At 41.8% G+C, this 12,166-nt stretch overlaps 1 pseudogene; it reads right to left on the bottom strand.

Moving 5' to 3' along the window:
* Nucleotides 1-11,088, bottom strand: part of LOC149219233 (serine/threonine-protein kinase-like protein CCR1 pseudogene) — a 63,816-nt pseudogene extending 52,728 nt beyond the window's left edge.
* Nucleotides 11,089-12,166: the final 1,078 nt, after the last annotated feature.

Here is a 12,166-nt window from a genome sequence, read left to right as displayed (position 1 = left end):
AACAAGGTCATTTATGACAAAATTTTCCAAAAAATCACCAGTTGACTTTTTCAAATACAGTCATGATTTCCGTGGCCAAATACCCTATCATACAGTCCCTGCAAAGATGTGCCGAAAATTTCATCATTTGAGCCAAAATGTCAAAGGGAAAGTGAAAATCTGTGTGTTCTAAAGTCAATGAAAAAGTGCAAAACACAACATTAGAAAAATGGGCTTTCAAGGAAGAAAAAATTAAACCCATCTTCTCAAAGGCTATAAATACATATTTTGACCCAAATCAAAGGCATTGTGCTACTACAAGAGTTGGAGAACACATTGCAAAGGTGTGAGTGTGAGATTGGAGCGTTGGAAGTGAGTGGGAGTAGATTTTAGAGGGTGAGGCACATATACCCAGGAGTGCGGCGCACACGCAGCCAGCCTGCAGTCGGAGCTTTACACAGGCGCGACACATACCCAACGCGTGGTGCACTGGGATTGGCACGAGACACACACAGTCCAGGGGCCGAAACACGTTGCCAAAGCACTCCAAATTTCGGTGAACGCCATCAATTCAAGCGGTAGGCCTTATGAAATCACCGGTTCATCAATTTTGTCAGTGATATGGTGTTTATAAGATGTTTGAATGTCACCCAAAAGCATAAGGTCAACCATAAGAAAATCACCAAGAAAACGATGGCTGGGGTTACAAAATTTTGTTGTTAGTGCCAAGGTTTCACTCCACTCACCTTTTTCCCCTCACCTGTCATTTTTCCCATCTCCCCTTGATAATTTTTCCTAAAACCCCACCCTAAATCACTATCATATCCCTCTTCCTATTCCTCCACTATTTGTTCAACTGAAAGTCACCACAAAACCAACTCATTGTGCAAGCCAAGCTGTGGAAGAGGGGTGCATGGTCGAAGATTCGAAGATGTCAAATGATTAGGAGTGATTGAGGGTGATTTCAAGGCACATGGCGCACACACCAAGGAGCGCGACACACTCATTGGGCGCAGCACACACAGAGCCCATCCACTGTGTAAATCTGCCACTGGCGCGATGCATACCTAGCGCGCAGCGCACTAGGCATTGTGCACGATGCACAAAGATATAAAGCTTGGAAGATAATTAATTTGCCTAAAAAGTTTTGGATGCTCATCAAATTTGAAAGGTTGGCCACCTACCTCCATTCTTGCATCAAAATTGAAAGGGATAGCATGGTTGAAGGGGTATAAATCAAATGCAAACATTTTTATAAAGCAAACAAAGAAGACACAAAGAAATCATGATCCTAGGGTTTATGCTACAGTGACAGTGTTGTCAAGGTGTTTCAAACCCTACCCCATCGACACTATACCCAAACTACTCCAAAATCCTTGACAAATATCTCCCTTTAACCCGTATTCCCATTTCATCACTTCCCTCCTAATACTCACTATTTCATTGTCCCCTTACCGGCAAATTGACAGAGCAACTACCATCTTCATTGAAATTCAAGGGAAGCATAAAATTTAGGGTACAAACAACAGTAATGGCATCCGAAGTTTCATCAAAATATGAGGAGGAGATCCACAGTGACACAACTTCAGGAGAAAGGGCCCAAAGGAGACATCATCGGAGTGGTAGACATCTTAGATATGAGACAAACACCCTCACCGAGTTGCAGGCATGCCCTCTTGCTATGTCCTATTTCCAGCACTTAGCATGTTTTGAATTTTTTCAGAGGGTGGAAAATGTCAGAGTTCATCATGAGTTGGCCCGTCTTTTTGCACTGCACCTACATGGAGAACAGTCTATCTTGGCTGGGGTCACTTTCACATTGACACTCGAAACCATATCAGTGGCAACAGGCATACCAAACATAGGAGAGTAGTGGCATAGGATGAAGAAGGTAGAGAGGCATCATTATGAGCCTTACATCAAAGACAATTTTTTGAGGCACCTCACTAGAGTTTTTCCATTCAGATTTTTGAAAGATGAGTATGCCTCACTCGTGAAATTGATCATGAAGTACTTCAGTTGCGAGGGGAGGTTTTCTCGCCTTTATGCCTATCACATCAGGTTGCTGATGCACTTTACCAAGGTGCGGATGATGAGCCTCCCATTTTTCATTTGTGGGAACATAGAGAGGATGAGAAGTTTGATGCAGCACAAGACCCCTCGACAGCAACTCAACAATGTTTATCACTTTGCCCTTATCCGGATTTTGGTGGACCATTAGTTGGGATTGCAGGGTATTGCTTGGGAGGACTTCATTTCTCGTGACTTCTTCAGCGCTCCACAGGTAGTATCAGAGGTAGGGCATGAAATAGGGGGTCAGTCACATCAGCATGAGCGCCATGAGACTGCTACCATACCAATATACATCACCTATCAGAAAGGCAGTAGACCTTTGTTTGCAGCAGAAAAGCGAGTGTTATCTCCACCTGGGGTGGAAGGGGCCTCGCTTCCAACATCAACATCATAGGAGCAGGGCAGAGGTAAGGAGCCAGTGCATGATGAGGGGCGTTCAAGTGAGCCATCAGGTGAACGAGAGACAAAATTCTTTCTCCTTCAGGATGATGAGACAGACGCAGAACCTACAAATGCAGAGCTTGGAGAGATCATCCAGGAGCAGCAATCAGTGATTGAGAACTTATCCTTGGACTTGGAGAGGGCCAAGTGTAACATGAAGTATCTGGAGCAGAGGAACAAATAACTTGAGGACCGGCTAGCTGAGATAGAGTTGCAACTGATCAAGGAAAACTGGCAACACATCGTGGCAACACAAGGTAGACCTATGGAGCAAAGAGATGAGGACCGGGAGTATGTTTTAGAGAAAGTGAACGTCCACTTGGAGAAGTCATTGGATAAGGCTAACAAGGAAAAATACATGCTGGGGCACATGAATCATGACTACATGGCCTGAAACATGAGCTCCAAAGCAAGAATCAGGAGCCTAAAGGCGAAATTGAGGAAAGCAAAAAGAAGGGAAAAGCGGGAAAAAGAGCAAGATCAGCTTCGAATCTTGGCTGAGGCTTCCTTGGAATAGCATATCACTTCATAGGGAACATCCAGCTCAAATTTCAAAAAATTTGGGGAAATTTTGGTCACTTGGTAATTTTTTGGGTAAAAAACAGGGATTTCCTCCCTATGCGCCCCGCCACTGGTGCGGCACTAAAATTCTAGAGCTCCAATTGAGAAATGGCTTGTTGATTTGCATTTAGCATGGAAAATTATGACTACTGGTGTCTGGAAAAGAGATTTGGGCAAGATCTGAGTCTCCTAAAGGTCAAAAGACATCCAAAAATGACCTCTCTGCCACTTTTTTGACACACAGAAAGCAGTCTTGGGAGAATGGAGATTTGGAGGGGCAAATGAGCACCAAATTTGAAAATTCTAGTTGGGTTAGAAAGTAGACAGTATAGGCTTTCTAGAAAGAACACTTAAGCACATTTTGGACACATGAAAGCTCCCCAAAACAGGCCCCAAATTAGTGTGATGCACAGAGAAAATGGTGCGGCACACAGAGGAAAAAATTGCCAATTTGCTTCCGTTTCATGAAATTTCGGGTCGCGACTTCTCCAAGTGGGCCCGCTCATCTACACTTTGGTTTTTTTTTCACCAAATGTGGCATTTAAAGAGTTTTTTCTCCATATTGGCTTCTATCCAAGTGGCGAAGGAAGGCAAACGGTCACCCAAAGCCAAATGTCATGTTTGCAACGCTGCACCTATAGCTAATGGTTGGCTCTCCATCTCCATTTCACTATGATTCGAGTAACTCCCCAACCCTTGGGCGTTCTATCTCTTCCTCAAGCATTCTATATATTGTATGCAATTTATTTGCAAAGGGTTGGTTGGCTTGTAACTTCTGGGAGACTGTGGGAAAGAAACTTTGTTTCTTCACTGCGTATATTTGACAGAGAATTAATGAAAGGAAGGGGCTCTGTTTCATGAGATTCTTGTGGTTGTGAGTGTAGAAAACGTGTCTCTTATGTTTTCATATGTATTTCGATATGTTTCATAATTCAATTCATGTTCATTTCTAGTGAAATTTTCTGAGTGAGATTAGGTAGAATTCAATTTTATTGCTTTGCTTGTGGGAAAATTTCATGTTCAGTGTTGTTCTTCTGTTGAAAAGGATTCATGTCACTATGCCCTTTTCACTTTCTTCAGCAATTTATTCATGCCTCAATAACTCAAACTAAATTTGTTACATTTTCTGCCTACCTTGCCTCACGGAATAATCTGTGCCTTTGTATTAAATTCTATGTTCTTTGTTGAGCTATGGTCCCATAACATCCCAGAAGCTCGATCATTCATAAAATTTCCTCCAGAATCCCTATTCACTTAGTATCCTAAGGTAAATACTGCATTGTAAGTCATCTCATACCTTTTTGATCATCTATTCACTGAGCGTGACTCAGAGAGAGCCCTCTTCTGCTCTGGTAGGGCTAGCTACCAGACTGAGCATGGTTTGTGGTTAGCCTAATTTTTGCCTTCCTTCAGCCTAAGGCAGATTTATGTGCTAACACCTGATCAGCTGTTGGCTGAAGGCTTTATTAAGTCATTATTACCTTCTATCACAGAAGATGTGGCAAAGGGAGGAGTCATCACTGAAGAGCAAGTCATTGCTCATGCACAATATCTACACCTAATCTATACTCAGTTTGGCACGCTCTATGACAAAATCCTTGATGATCCTAAACCAGAATTTTTTGTTCCTCCTCCTAAATCGAACAAGGACTCTCATGCCGATGATGGTGTGATAGGCATGACTAGCACGAAAACTGTAAAGGCTACATCAAATAAAACTCGTACGGTTTCTAGTCAAAATGCAAATGAGGAACTTCTCGCCTCGGAGGTAAATGTGTGTCGACCGACAAAAGCAAAGAACCGAAGCAACCAGGAGACAAGAAGAAGAAAAACGGGAAGAAGAATAAACAAGAGGGGTCATCTCCTGAAAATTCTTCCGCAAACCCTTCTGGGCAAAGGAAACCCCCTTCGGGGTGTCAAATATGCGATGAGGATCATCGGACAAGAGAATGTCCACATCAAGATGAAGTTAATAAACTCTTTAAAAGTAGAATAACCTCGGTGGTATTGACTGACCCGTTTCCAAACCCAAGAACCAATCTGGTTGCTAGTAATAATGCTTCCATGTCTGAAGTGCTTATGTTGTCTGTTTTGAAGCAGAAAAATGATGCTTTGTTATCGACAAGGAAAAAAGATTACAGGAATAGATAGCTGTCGAATAACAAGGCTACCGATCAACCTCGTAGTTCGACAACAACTTCAACCGAATTTGTGCCACCCATAATTCCTAAACTAAAGATAAAGCCTCCAAAGGGAGTAGTACACAAATCGACATTTAATCATCGTGGGAGAGCATCACAGAATTATAACATAGTAGAGGACCTGGCCCAATCGTTATCCGCTATGTCAACACTTGAGGTACTGTAAAATTGGCCCTCCCAGAAGCAAGCTCTATTATCAGCAATAGGTGGGATTGACCCAACAGATTCCAATCTTTTGGCCTTTAACCATAAAGGATATGACCCTTAGTTACTAGCTCAATTATATGTCCTTATTCAAGTGAAAGCCCTCAACAAAACTATTCATCAAATAATTATTGATGAGGGGGTATCCACATGTATTATGTCGATGAGTTGCTAGAAAAATTTAGGCTCTCCACCCTTGTCGTGATCGTCAATAACGTTAAAAGCATTTGATGGATGAACGTATACCCCATATGGGATACTAAGTAACTTATAAGTAGAACTGGGGGGAAAAATAGTAGAGATTGATGTTGAAGTTGTTGACAGAAAGATCGATTACAACATCCTACTGGGAAGGCCCTGGATATACGTTATGGCCATTGTTTTGTTGACATACTTTAGAAAGATTGCATTTCCTTTCCAAGGAGGAATTATGATCATCGAAAAACAATCCTTTCTCCCCAACAATTCGCAAGTTATAGGAAGCATTCCAATCATCAAGGCCCTGGATATATGCTATGGCCATTGTTGTGTTGACATACTTTAGAAAGATTGCATTTCCTTTCCAAGGAGGAATTATGATCATCGACAAACAATCCTTTCTCCCCAACAATTCGCAAGTTATAGGAAGCATTCCAATCATCCACGGAAGCTCTCATTCGCTTCAAGATATCAGAGTAGGCCTACTGAAAGACCCTACAATGATGGGGACCTTTGCCCTACCATCCCAAAACAATCTGACAGAAGTGGCAATGGTGGGAAACTGCAATATGGTGTCTTCCATCTGGAAGATACCGAACTCCAATATTAGCATCGATCATCACGAGGTTCTGCCTCCAAGCCCAATAGAAATATTGTAGCAATCAATGTTTCAGGCATGGGAGGCAAACCCAAATGAATGCTCATCAAGCGTTTGGATAGATAGGTCTAAGGAATATGGTACCCCTTCAGATCCTTGGTCACATGTACACTCTACAAACGAAGGGATTGTTCAGTCAATGATGATTGATGGGGCACCATGGGAAGATTACCACCATCGTTCCCATCTTCCACACTATAAAGAAGATTGTTCCAGTGACCTTAATCATCCTTCAATATTTGATTTCTTGTCGAATACTGTAAATACGGTGGATTTTGAGAGAAACTTGTCCAATATTGAAGAGACAATCACCATAAATATCTTGACTAAACCAGGTGTTGTAGAGAATATTCATGTCGGAAAATCTTGGTCTCCTTCAGAACTTGAAATATATAACGCTCTCTTTGATGAGTTTAGAGATGTCTTTGCTTGGTGATATGACGAAATTCTAGGCATTGACTCGAGAATTGTTGAACATGAAATTAAGATGTATCCAGATGTCAAACCAGTATGACAATAGCTCCGGTAGGTGCACCCCAAGAAAGCCCCTACCATCAACGCAGAAGTTGAAAAAATTCTCCATGCTAGTTTCATATACCCCATTCCTCTAACCGATTGGGTATCAAATATTGTTCCTGTAATGAAAAAGCAAGGAATGATTAAACTGTGCATTAATTATAGGGATGTAAACCAAGATTGTCTGAAGGACAAGTAACCTACACCCTTCATTGACCAGATAAATGATGAATGTGCCAAATGTAAAGTATTTTCATTTATGGATGGATTTTCCGGGTATAATCAAATAAATATCCGCCCACAGGACTAGTCAAAGACTGCATTCATTTGTCCGTGGGGCACATTTGCCACAAGCTACCTTTTGGTTTAAAGAATGCAGGGGAAACCTTTCAGAGGGCAATGAATTATGTCTTCCATGACATCAAGAACATCATTCAACCATACCTTGACGATCTCTTGGCTCACTCGCGAAACCAGACCGATCATTCGCAGCATTTGAGAGCGATATTTCTACGTTGCCGACACTACAAGATATGACTCAATCCACACAAATGTGTGCTTTGGGTCGGTTCTGGTCGTTTACTAGGCTTTGTTGTCTCGAAAGATGGGATTTGTCTTGACCCCTGTAAGGTTCAGGCAATCATCGATCTGCCTTCGCGTGCAAATTTGCTTCAGATTCAAAAAATCCAAGAGAAAGAAAACTTTCTGAGAAGGTTCATTCCAAATTATGATGAACTTGGTAAAGGTTATACTCGTCTGTTGAAAAAGGAAGTACCTTTCGTATAGTATCAGGTCGCGCAAGCTTCCTTTGATGCTTTAAAGGAATCCCTAACAAAAGCATCATTAATGTATGCTCCTGATTATCAAAATAACATTAACCTATATTTGGTTGTAGAAGATATGACCATAGCAATGGTTTTAGTTCAAGAAGACAATGGAATTGAACATGCTACCTATTATTTAAGTTGAAACTTAAATGATACAGAAACTAAGTACTCCTATGTTGAAAAGCTGGCTCTTGTAGTTGTTCAAGCGATACAGAGATTTCAATATTATATCCTCTTTCAAAAAACTACCATTTTGTCAGATTGCAACCCCATGACGTATATCTTGTCACGACAGTTACTAGGGGGCAAATATTCCAAATGGATAGCAATTTTGCAAGATTTTGATCTAGAATTCGTAAAATCCAAATCAAAGAAAGCTCTAGCTTTTGCGGAGTTACTATGCAATCTCACATCGTTGTCCAATGATTCAACATCCAACACTAGAATCGTGGATGAATCTTTATTTCTAATATCTTCAAGTGATCCATGGTATGGAGATATAATCATCTATCTCCAGACCCAAACATATAGGTCTAATACCTCCCGTTCAGAGCTGTGTCATACTTGATACCAAGCAAAAGACTACATGATCGTCAGTGATACACTTTACCGCCATGGTATCTATACAGTTCTGCGGAGGTGCCTCACCCATGAGGAGGCCAAAAAAATCTTGAATGATTGTCATTCATGCACATGTGGAGGGCATCAATCTGGCTATGCTACAGCACAAAACATTTTACGAGAAGGATACTTTTGGCCAACAATGTTCAAAGATTACATAATCACAGTCAAAAGTTGCCACACTTGTCAGATCTTTGACCACAAAACTAGAATTCCACACGCACCTCTGCAACCAGTAGTTGCGGTTGGGCCATTCACCAAATGGGGCATAGATTTCATGACTTGTAACCCCGCCTCAGCTGGGGGGCATGGGTATATCATAGTCGCAGTTGACTATTTTATGAAATGGGCCGAGGCAATGCCCACATTAAACAACAGTGGCGAAACAGTTGCTCTTTTATTTTTCAATCACTTAGTCTCCAGGTTCAGTGTTCCATAGGCTATAGTCACAGATCATGGATCACATTTTCACAATCACATGATGGTTGAGTTGGCTACTAAATTAGGACTGTCCCAGGACAGTTGTACTCCGTATTATCCACAAGCTAATAGACAAGTTGAGGCAATCAACAAAGTCCTGGAACACATGTTGCAAAGGATAATTGGAGTCCGTAAGTGGAGTTGGCACCTGATCCTGTGCTTAGCCTTATGGGCATACCTGACATCGGTAACGAATGCAACCAGGTTCACACCTTTTCAGCTAGTGTACGGCATGGAGGCAATCTTACTAGTTTAGTGCGAAATCTCATCCCTCAAGCTCATAGTCGTCCTTCTCCACGAAACTTCAGAAGAGGAGGCTCGTTTCCTGGAATTAATCCAACTGGATGAAACCCATCATCATGCTGCCTTGGCTAACAAAGATCATAAGAAACGAGTCAAGGCATAGTTTGTCAAGAATGTCAAACCCTGTGTTTCTCAGAAGGTGACCTGGTCTTGCTATATTATCAGGAATCTGATAAGCTGGGAGCAGGTAGGTTCAAGTATTTACGGATGGGCCCCTATATTGTTAAACAGGTATTAGAAAAAGGAGCCTACGAGCTATTTGACTATGATGGGATTACGCTGGCGCAACCTCGCAATGGGTTGTACCTTAAGCGTTACTATGCTTAGCTCAATATAGTAACCCCTATGCTTATGTTACATTTTTGTTTTCGTTAAGAGCAGTCGTTTTGGTTAGATAATCAACTTTTGAATTTGTTACAGATGTTGAGCCCATTGGAACCATTTGTTGGATATGCCGACGGAGCAAGCCATAGTATGCGGAACCTATCTTCTGCAACTTGGGCCATATTTGATCCAAGCAGCGAGTTAGTGAGTTTCAGGGGGTTATTTATTTGCCAATCAATGAAAAACATCACCGAATACAGTACGTTGATAGAGCTCCTCTCTGATGCCATCACACATGGAATACGCTGACTTGTTGTCAGGCGAGACTCATAGCTCACCATTCTACAACTCACCAACATCTATTCCGTACAAAATCCAGCTCTCTATCGAATGTTCCTAAGGTTCAAGATTTTGGAAAGATAGTTCAATTCCATCCAATATCAACATATTTCCAAAAACTTAAACACATTAATAGAATCATTGGCAAATTATGTGCTAGATAGACATCTACGACATTTATAAAAGAAAATCATTTCATCAATATTTGAATTAGGATCAATAACTTAACCAAAATGAAGCTCCGAAAATAAAAAATATATATAACTGTTTATGGTTTACACATAGTGTTCTGTATCCAAGACAAAATCGGTCAAATGACCTAAAAACTCAAAATTCTAGGGGGCACCCTAGCCTAATGATGCTGGTGATAACAGGTCACCAGCTATGCAATCATGCGTAAAAGCCTAGTCCATCGACGTGGCACCCTAGTAGTATGTCGCTATAGTCTCAGAGGCAGCTCGCCAGTCCTCACATCCAAGATACCAAGAGTGAGGCCTTCGATCTGTTCTTGTAATGCTGCAAGAGTCTCGACCACATCCAGGTCATGAAGGATAGCCCTCCATACGACCTCTCCTGCTAGAACAACAGCTGGTGCTCTCAAGTGCACTACTGGTCGCACCGGTCCAACATCTGCATGAGCAAATGAGTTTCGATTAGTCTGGGTGAAAAAGAGAACAAGAACATTATAAAAAAAATAAACAGGGATATGGTCAGAGGTTTTACCTATAACACCCCACTGCTCACCAGCCGACAACACTAAATCCGGGTCACCCTGGAAATGCATACCAACATATGGACACTCGTCATAAACCATCTCCTGATGGTCAAACCACTCAAAGAAGGCATCAGAGAAAGAGACATCTAGCTGACCAGCATGTCGGGCCATAAGGTTGACCCATCTCTACATCTGTGGCTTAGTTGGCGGCGGCAAACCAAGTGAGATGTACTGCGGCTGCATCAGTGGGATCTTCTCCAAGGCGAAAGCGGTCAAAATGGAACCATAGCCAAAGTTCTTAGATCGTCCATTTTTCACCTTGGTGAGTTGTTCTTTCAACAAAGGAAGTACTGTCTCACACCAGTTGAACACCTTTGGTTCAAGGCATTCCAAGGCGTACTGCATATAAGATCTGTTAGCCACGTGAAGGGCCGCACTACCAGCCGGTCTAGCAAAAGTGAACAGGATAGTCCTCAACGGCCTGTCAGTGACATCTCGGATGTTGACCTTGCCATCCTTGCTCGGCTGAGATACTTCTCTAAAGTATCGATGAATATAATCCCTCACAGATTCGCCCCCATGTGCGGCATCTGATAATGAGAGAGGGGAACCATGCCTCGATAAGCTAGTCAAAAAGTAGATGTCCATGACAGTCAAGGGGATGGACTTGCCTCTGATCTGGAACACCTGGACAGTAGGATCCCATGCATAGAGGAAATATTGCAACGAATTGATTTGTTGCCTCATGCTAGAGATGTGGAATAACTTGAGCAGACCACAGTTTCGAAATGCAGTTACCATACCCAGATCATGTAAAGCAACCATGTCCTCTTCTTGATGTTTGCATTCTCACCATGTAATAACCATTTTTCTCCGATGAATCTCTGAAAACAAACAAGAGAAGAGTCAGGATCTTGATTTGGCAAAAAATGGCAAAACATCCCATGAAAAATAGTGCATAAATTTCCCTCTTTGTGCCCATCGCACCCCAGTTGGGTACTGGGAGCGATGCATACTGACTGACTAGTGGGAAATCTAGGATGCATCACACCTTTTGACCTAGAAAGGGTGCGATGGGGCTGGGGCAAATTATTCAAACCCCAGGGGCTCAGCAGAATATGGAAACATGCTCAAAATTCAAAAAGGAAAGAATGCAAATGAAAAGCATAGGTTTAGCTTCTACCTGGTCCAGAAGGTGCCAAGAATCGTCCATAGAATCTCCTGGAATCAGCTAGTGAAAATCAAGGGGGAAATGCCTCCAGAGCTCCAACAAACCCAAATGCAAATGAAATGGTAAAATGAGGGGTATTAACCACTTTTAAATTATTTTTCACGTAATTCAAGTAAAATATTAGTGTGTTAACTCATTTTTCAAGCATGTATTTTCATTTATAATTGGTTTGATGAAGCAATTGAATAGGAAGTACGACCGTTGAAGGAACAAAGTGTTAACGGTGAATCAAATAATCAATGACCATTATCACGAGCAGTTTTTATGTGAAGTTCCGGCTCGTTAAAAAATTAAACCTAAGAAATGAGAAAATGTTTCCCCAAAGTTTAAGCTCATTAAAAAATGAACCAACCTCTGGTAAATAACCATTGCGAATGCATTATCATCAGCTTCTTGAGCCCTGGTCGTGCTCCTGCCATCACCTCCACTCTGTTATAGCCGATCATTCGCCTCCATCTGATTGTTTACCCATTTTGAGGAACAGCTGCAAAGAGT

Source organism: Pinus tabuliformis, chromosome Q, assembly GCF_031772625.1.
Source record: "Pinus tabuliformis cultivar Carrire ecotype Pingquan chromosome Q, CPIR1, whole genome shotgun sequence".
In the NCBI taxonomy this organism is placed as follows: domain Eukaryota; kingdom Viridiplantae; phylum Streptophyta; class Pinopsida; order Pinales; family Pinaceae; genus Pinus; species Pinus tabuliformis.
Note: the sequence above shows the minus strand (reverse complement) of the source record. Positions and strands in the feature narration are given on the sequence as shown.